At 47.4% G+C, this 7101-nt stretch overlaps 1 protein-coding gene across 1 annotated transcript in view; it reads left to right on the top strand.

Annotated features, from left to right (window-relative positions):
* The window catches only part of LOC112072152 (neurexin-1a-beta-like), a 58625-nt gene that overhangs the window by 51230 nt on the left and 294 nt on the right, over positions 1 to 7101 (top strand). The window lies entirely within an intron of this gene.

A 7101-nucleotide genomic window follows, 5' to 3' on the forward strand; every position in this document is an offset into this window, starting at 1 on the left:
TTTGGTCGATAGTTCTCTTAAAATAAAGTGGTGATCTTTAAATGAACCTATAGACAGGGTCCTTCTTAAAATGTCAGTGGGCACATGTTGTTGAATGCACTAATGACATGAGTCATCGGGAAAATAGGTATTGCAGAAAATGGCCCTGAAAGAGTTCTTCTGAGGAGACGTCAGTTACCAACTCCCGACTTGTACACTACACACAGAAACAAAAAGAACCATGGCAAAATAAATATCAACTTTTTTACTCGATTAGTTCAAAAGACAGGAAATAAGTAAATTGAAACACTTCAATATGGCATTTACAATGCAATGGTGACGAGCACGGGCACCGGAGGGCAGGAAAAACCAGCCTTCGGGATCCAGGTCCACCTCAGCGGGGTGGGGAGCTCGTTCGGAGGCCGCCAGCCCAAAAGGAAACATAATATTGAGGGTTTCATATTCTCTCCGGCGGCACCGGTGGGTCCAAAAGACTTAGAAATGAACTTACTCTACAACGGTGTTCGGGGAAGGACAGTACCTTACCCCGCCTCCATACAACTGCCAAATAACTGAACCCTGTGTAATGAGCATCGCTAATTATAATCAATTCAGCTCCATTAATATGCCACAGCTTATGGAGGCCCACACTTGGGAGGAAAAACCTGGCCCTTTCCTTGGCTGGTTGCCTTATGAGCAACGGAGGGCACGAAAACCGCAGACCTTTTTTGGGACTGTGCCCTATTGGGCAAGACGGATAGGCAGGGGTCAGAAAGTGTTGGGCGGACCTATGGATAATTGCCTTAGCAAAGGAGAAATTTGCTCAATTTAACCAGGGAATGTAACATTAATGGGTGGGGACTTCGGTGTGTTACATTTTTTGAGATATATGAGTGCTGTTCCATGGGAAATATTTCTGGGATCTATTATATGAGCATTCTTCAGCTGCAGGAAACGATCGACGCCACACATGTGTTCGCCGTATCTATGTGATTGTTTGCTCTCGTTTACAGTGTGACGAAACTAACGTCTATTGGGGTAGGGCAGTAAAACGGCCGCACCATATAACACTGAGGGCAGAGAACCTTCAGCGGCGACCACGAAACATTAAAGAAGAAACGTCTTCTCACTGTCAACTGCGTTTATTTTTCAGCAAGCTTAACGCATGTGGCATACAGGCAATAGATATATACGACACCATCAATGGGAGTTCAACACAGTCGGCACAACACTCGAAGTTCACAAGATTTTGTCAGACAGACGAGGTGGTGACTAAAGACAGAATATAGAAAAATACGACTCGTGCTCCATGGATACCCAAAGTTGGGGTGTCAAAATCAAGTAATTTGTGGGTCAAAGGTATTGGTTTAGAGAGGCCACCAGCTGCAATTACGTACTGCAGTGCATTCTCCTCAAATGGACTGCACCCAGATTTTTGCCAGTTTCTTCGCTGTGAAATGGTTACCAACACTAATTGGAGCACGGAGGGGCAGAAAACGCCCCTGGGGCACTCTTGCCACCAAGGCACCTGCAAGTTCCCTGTTAGGCGCCTATGAGCACCCGGAGCGCAACGTGAAAAAAGTTGCACGCTGGGCCCTTTCTTCGTGCCCTTATTGAGAAACGGGGAGGGGCGAGTAAATAGAACAATTTCTGGCGCGCGGAATGGTCTCTCATTGGGCCGTCAGAGCTTCGCTGGGTCGCCTATTGCGAGTCCACAACAGGGTCGCCAGGAGGAGGCAGACCAAAACGGCCATTTTTGGGTCCTTGAGTGCCGTAATGAGCACCGTAGGCGCTCAATGGGATTTAGTCCGGGGGTATTCGGATGGCAAATGACGGCAGAACGGACCTCGCCAGTCATGGTGGCGCCTGTCTGTTGTCGCAGCGATATCATCACATTGAGAGCGAGAGGTCAAGTAAGAGAAACTTCGGTGCATTGTCAATCCCGCGCTGGAGGGTCAATTGTGCAGGGATGAGCTTTTGCCCTGGTTAGAGAAAGGGTACTGGAGGCACAGCGGAAGATGAGGCAGAAGGAGAGAATTCGGCGGGTCCGCGTCTTCCTTTGGGTGCCTTGTTTGGTCTACATATGGCGAGACCATCCGTCGGGATTGGAAGGCAGAAAGATGCAAACTGGGGACAGACGCTCAGTCAATGATCTGGCTATGCTACAGTGGTGCCCTTAATTGAGCACACGGAGGACGCAGAAAACGCCAGCCCCGGGCTGGCTGGACACCAATGAGTCGAGGCACAGGAGGCAGAAAAACGCCCCCTGGGGCACCTTTCGGTGCCCTTGACCAAATTCTGATGAGCCACCGGAGGCAGAAAACCACGTCTCCTACCCAGAGTGAGAGAGCGGGTCGCTGCCGAGTGTATGAGCAACCGGCTCATGTCGGCGTGTGACCAGAAAAAACGTCGCACAAATCCAATCACCTTGGGCCTCGTCTGTGAGCGGCTAACAGAAACCAGGGCCAACGCCTCGGCGAGAGCGCAGAGGAAGAAAACACGCGGTTGGGGCCTGGTGTGGCCCCTAATAGTAGTCACGGTGAGGCAAGTGATAAAAACCGCCGCTCGTCTCGGGTGCCGGGGCGACAGTGGGTTTGGTCGTTTCGATGCCCTAATGGAGCAGACCGTTGTGCCGGAGGCAGAAAGAACGCCACCTGGGGGCATTGGTCTTGGTGACGGCACAATAGCCTTTAGCAAGCACTGGCCTTAACAAGCCCGCTGAGGCAGAAGAAATACCAGCAGCCTTCCAGGCTCGTCTCAGCGCTATTGTCCTTGACGCAGAGCTCCCTGAGTGTACAACTGAAGTGCGAACGTGGATTGGTGCGTTCGGACGGTCGTGTCAAGAACTACTGGCCGGTTTTGTCTGTCCTCTAGTTGGGCAGGCATCAATGTTTCGTGGTATTCTGTATTTCCTTCTCGAGCTGGGCAGAAGCAAGTGTGATGATAGGCTATGGTAGTTAGGTGTAGCAGATTGTAGCAATTAGGCCGATAGTTTGCTTTCCTCTGTGGCAGGTCGTATCTCTATTAGCGGCTAGAACGTAGCGCTATCGACCAACAAGGGAACTTTAGAGAGCGGGGTGAGGAGCCAGGAGATAGTAGCACACCATCTTTCCCTATTACAACCAGCTGACCTGTCAATCTCTGAGAGATAGCGCTGCATCTCTCTCACACTAGGTTCTGCAGACAGTAACGACATTGCAAATTTATTTCCCATGCGCACAGTCATCTTCATGCAGTCGCTGCCACTGCAATTGGTTCTGGCTCAGCGGCGGAATTTTGGTACAGCTTTTTGCCAGATAGGGAAACTGTTTAGGAATCATTTTCAAGAGAAGCAACTCAGTAAGGCATGTTCACCCAGAAGGTCGTTACGACAGTTAGTTGACCAACTTGGGCAGGGTTGAGTGCTGTTTTCTTTTTCTAGAAGATGCATGTAAGAGAACATGAGCCGTACATAAACGCTCTTGAGAAGCAATAAATTAGTCGATCAAACAGTTGCCTAGACCGTGCTGTAAGCCTGTTAGTGTCTTAAGGAACTGTCCATCAGACAAATAAATGGTAGCTAATTTTGTATTCATCCAATTCTTACATTTAATGGGTGACTTATGGGTTCATATGAAAACAAATGGTACCTTGGGGCATACGTGGCTATCATTCAGGACAAACACCAACGTGATGTTTTAGAAACACGTATGAAATGTCTATTAATTATCACCAATAGACTAGATTCAACATCTGTGGGAGACTTGTTGTTAGTTTTCGGATTTTCTTTGATCGCAAAGTATAGAGTCTGTTGAAGAGTGAACAAGTGTTTGATCCTTGATTGAAAGAGCAAGGGGACCCTCATTCAGTTGGTATTTTATTTCTGGTTCATGTCTGATGTTTCTTAGGATGGTATAAAAACAATATGTCACGGAGTAAACGTTTGGAAGTTGGACGCAAGGCTGTGTGAGCAGGATGTGTTCTAAATGTACAGTGTCATACTAGGGCATGGAGTAACAATGGCATACAATAGACGCAGCTTATAAATGGACAGGTAAGATCTTACGACAGTTTCATGAATGGAGGTGGGTAGAGACCTGTGGGGAATGGGCATAGAATCAGTGTGGATAGTCTGTGGGAGAAGGAGCGCAGTCGGTTGTTTAGTTCTTTAACAGTGGCTTAACGGCCTAGGGATAGAAGCCATTTAGGATGCTGTTTGTCTGAGCTCTTGTGATGATTGTTGTTGAAGACATGATTATTTTACCCCCTTGCTTGATTTAGGTTCAGATGCACAATCGAAATAGAACAGCTAACACCAGGAAAACTCAGGAAATTTTGGGGACAAGTTTATGAGGAACATACTTGTGGTTGTTGTTTACATATAATGGCACTGTATTGGGTCAAATACGTTAACATGACCAAACTACGGTATGGTGGACACCTGCTTTGTTCCGAACATCTCTCTTTCCTAAGTTGGTGGGCATTAAATATGGATTTTTGGTCCTTTGGCCTGGGCTAACAACAGCCTCCACGTCCTTTCTGAGGAAGGGCTTTTCCAGCATCGAGAATGCTGAAAACAAGTTGGCTGGGTTGGGGCTGCTTTCCTATTCAGCCACAAGCCAGCCTTAGTAGAGGTGCGGGCACTGATGTGGGCCTGCCCACGACAAGGGAGGAGCTAAAGACGTAAAGGGTCCAGTCTCGGCAGTGTCGGGGTATTTGTGTGTGGCTGGAAGTCTTTTGCCTCATTCCTATTAGACTGAGGTCCTCCAGCTCAGACACCGCCTGGCACCTGTTTATGATCGCAAATATCGTGTACGGGTTACTCACGCAGTGGAGTACCTTCCGGACCTGTACAAAGAATGTGGTTTGGTTTGAATGAGGTTTTGAGAGGAAGACAGGGTTCTGTGGCCGCAGATCTGCGCCTCATGGAGAATATCCTCATGGCGACTTTGATAACGCTGTACTTGTATGGCTCACCAAGACCGGGATCCTGCCAAACCATTTTCTGGGCATGACCGTTACTGGCATATGGTGTCGCCACACGGGGGGCATTGGGGGTCAGTGCTGATAATTACATTAGGGAGAGTGTACCAGAGTCCGCGCCAATAAAATCTCGTTTAGCTCACACTTACTTTTTACCGAGTGGAAAAATGTAGATGACACAATGGAATCTTGTGTCACAAAAGGGTCCCTGCGTACTAGTAACAAGAGATAAATACAGAATCGTCATTATGCTGTAGTGGGTTACGATTTTCCCTCACTGGAACTAAGCTGACATTTTAAAAACAAAAGCCCCAGACCAATATTCCTCATCCACAAACCCTTTAAAGTTGGGCAACATATGTTGGGGCAGGTAGCGTTCTCGTCTGGCATTCCCAAACTCAGATTCGTTTAATCCGGGTCGGATCCTGCAAGATGGTAATGTCGTGTTGGGTGTAACGGCTGTGAAGATTGAGACGGGGAATAAGGTGGGATTCATGCACTCAGAGGAATGGGCGTGTTCCAACTGGCTCAGAGTCCTAATGGCGGGTGAGCTTTGACACGCACTGCCACCAGCCCACCTTGGGCATTGGTGCTGGGCGCATGCGGTGATCATGTGTCCCTTGTCTTGTGATCATGTCCAAGGGACATGATCACCATGCGCAATGCCAAGAGTTGGCTGGAGTGGTGTAAAGCTCACCGCCATTGGACTCTGGAGCAGTGGAAACGCATTCTCTGGAGTGATGAATCACGATTTACCATCTGGCAGTCCGACGGACGAATCTGAGTTTGGTGAATGCCAGGAGAACGCTACCTGCCCCAATACATAGTGCCAACTTTAAAGTTTGGTGGATGAGGAATATTGGTCTGGGGCTGTTTTTAAATGTTCAGGCTTAGTTCCAGTGAAGGGAAATCGTAACACTACAGCATAATGACATTCTAGATGATTCTGTGCTTCCAACTTTGTGGCAACAGTTTGGGGAAGGTCCTTTCCTGTTTCAGCATGACAATGCCCCCGTGCACAAAGTAAGGTCATGCAGAAATGGTTTGTCGAGATCGGTCTGGAAGAACTTGACTGGCCTGCACAGAACCCTGACCTCAACCTCATCAAACACCTTTTGGATGAATTGGAATACCGACTGCGAGCCAGATCTAATTGCCCAACATCAGTGCCCGACCTCACTAATGCTCTTGTGGCTGAATGGAAGCAAGCCCCAACAGCAATGTTTCAGCATCTCGTGGAAAGCCTTCCCAGAAGAGTGGAGGCTGTTGTAGCAGCAAAGGGGGGACCAAATCCATATTAATGCCCACAACTTTGGAATGAGATGTTCGACAAGCAGGTGTCCACATACGTTTGGTCATGTAACGTATTTGACATACAGTGCATTATATGTAACCCAACAACACAATATGTTCTCATAACTGTCCAAATATTCTGAGTTTTCTGGTGTTAGCTGTTCTATTTCCGATGATGCATCTGACCTCAATAGCCAAGGGTGAATCATGTCTTCAACCACCAGCCTAACGTAAGATCACTGTTTATGCCAATGTCTGCTATGACACTGCTAGACATATGCTGCAATCAAGTGTGACATATTACATCTAGAAACATGACAGATAATACACTGTAGGCCTATTATAATACTCTCCATCTGGAGACACAGACATGTGAAGTATGGGATATAATACATTCATATTCATTGTTGTGTAAATGAACACATGCAGGTACATTTTTATAATCCAATGTAAGAATTGATGAAAATTATTTGTCCTGATTGTTATGTATGTTTGTTTTCTTGTCATCTAAAGAAATGTTCTTTGAATAATGAAGCTTATTGCTTCTGATTGATTCTAACAGTTCTATTGGAAGCTGGATTCCGTGCAGACATGCAGACTAGACTGTATGGCCAGGAATCATATAAGGTCACTGTGTATAGGGAAAGATGGTGTGACTGGCTCCTACGTCTCTAAAGTTCCTTTTGTGTGTGTCTAGCCAAGGAGAGACAACACTATTTGGCCTCCTCAAGTGCTGTTGTCGTGAAGAAATACACATGATGCTGCATAGGGCGTTTTCTGCCTCCGTGCTCATAGGGCACAGCCCAGGGGGCGTTTTCTGCCTCCGTGCTCATTGGGCACAGCCCAGGTGGCGTTTTCTGCCTCCGT

This window comes from Salvelinus sp. IW2-2015, unplaced genomic scaffold, assembly GCF_002910315.2.
Source record: "Salvelinus sp. IW2-2015 unplaced genomic scaffold, ASM291031v2 Un_scaffold1837, whole genome shotgun sequence".
Lineage (NCBI taxonomy): Eukaryota > Metazoa > Chordata > Actinopteri > Salmoniformes > Salmonidae > Salvelinus > Salvelinus sp. IW2-2015.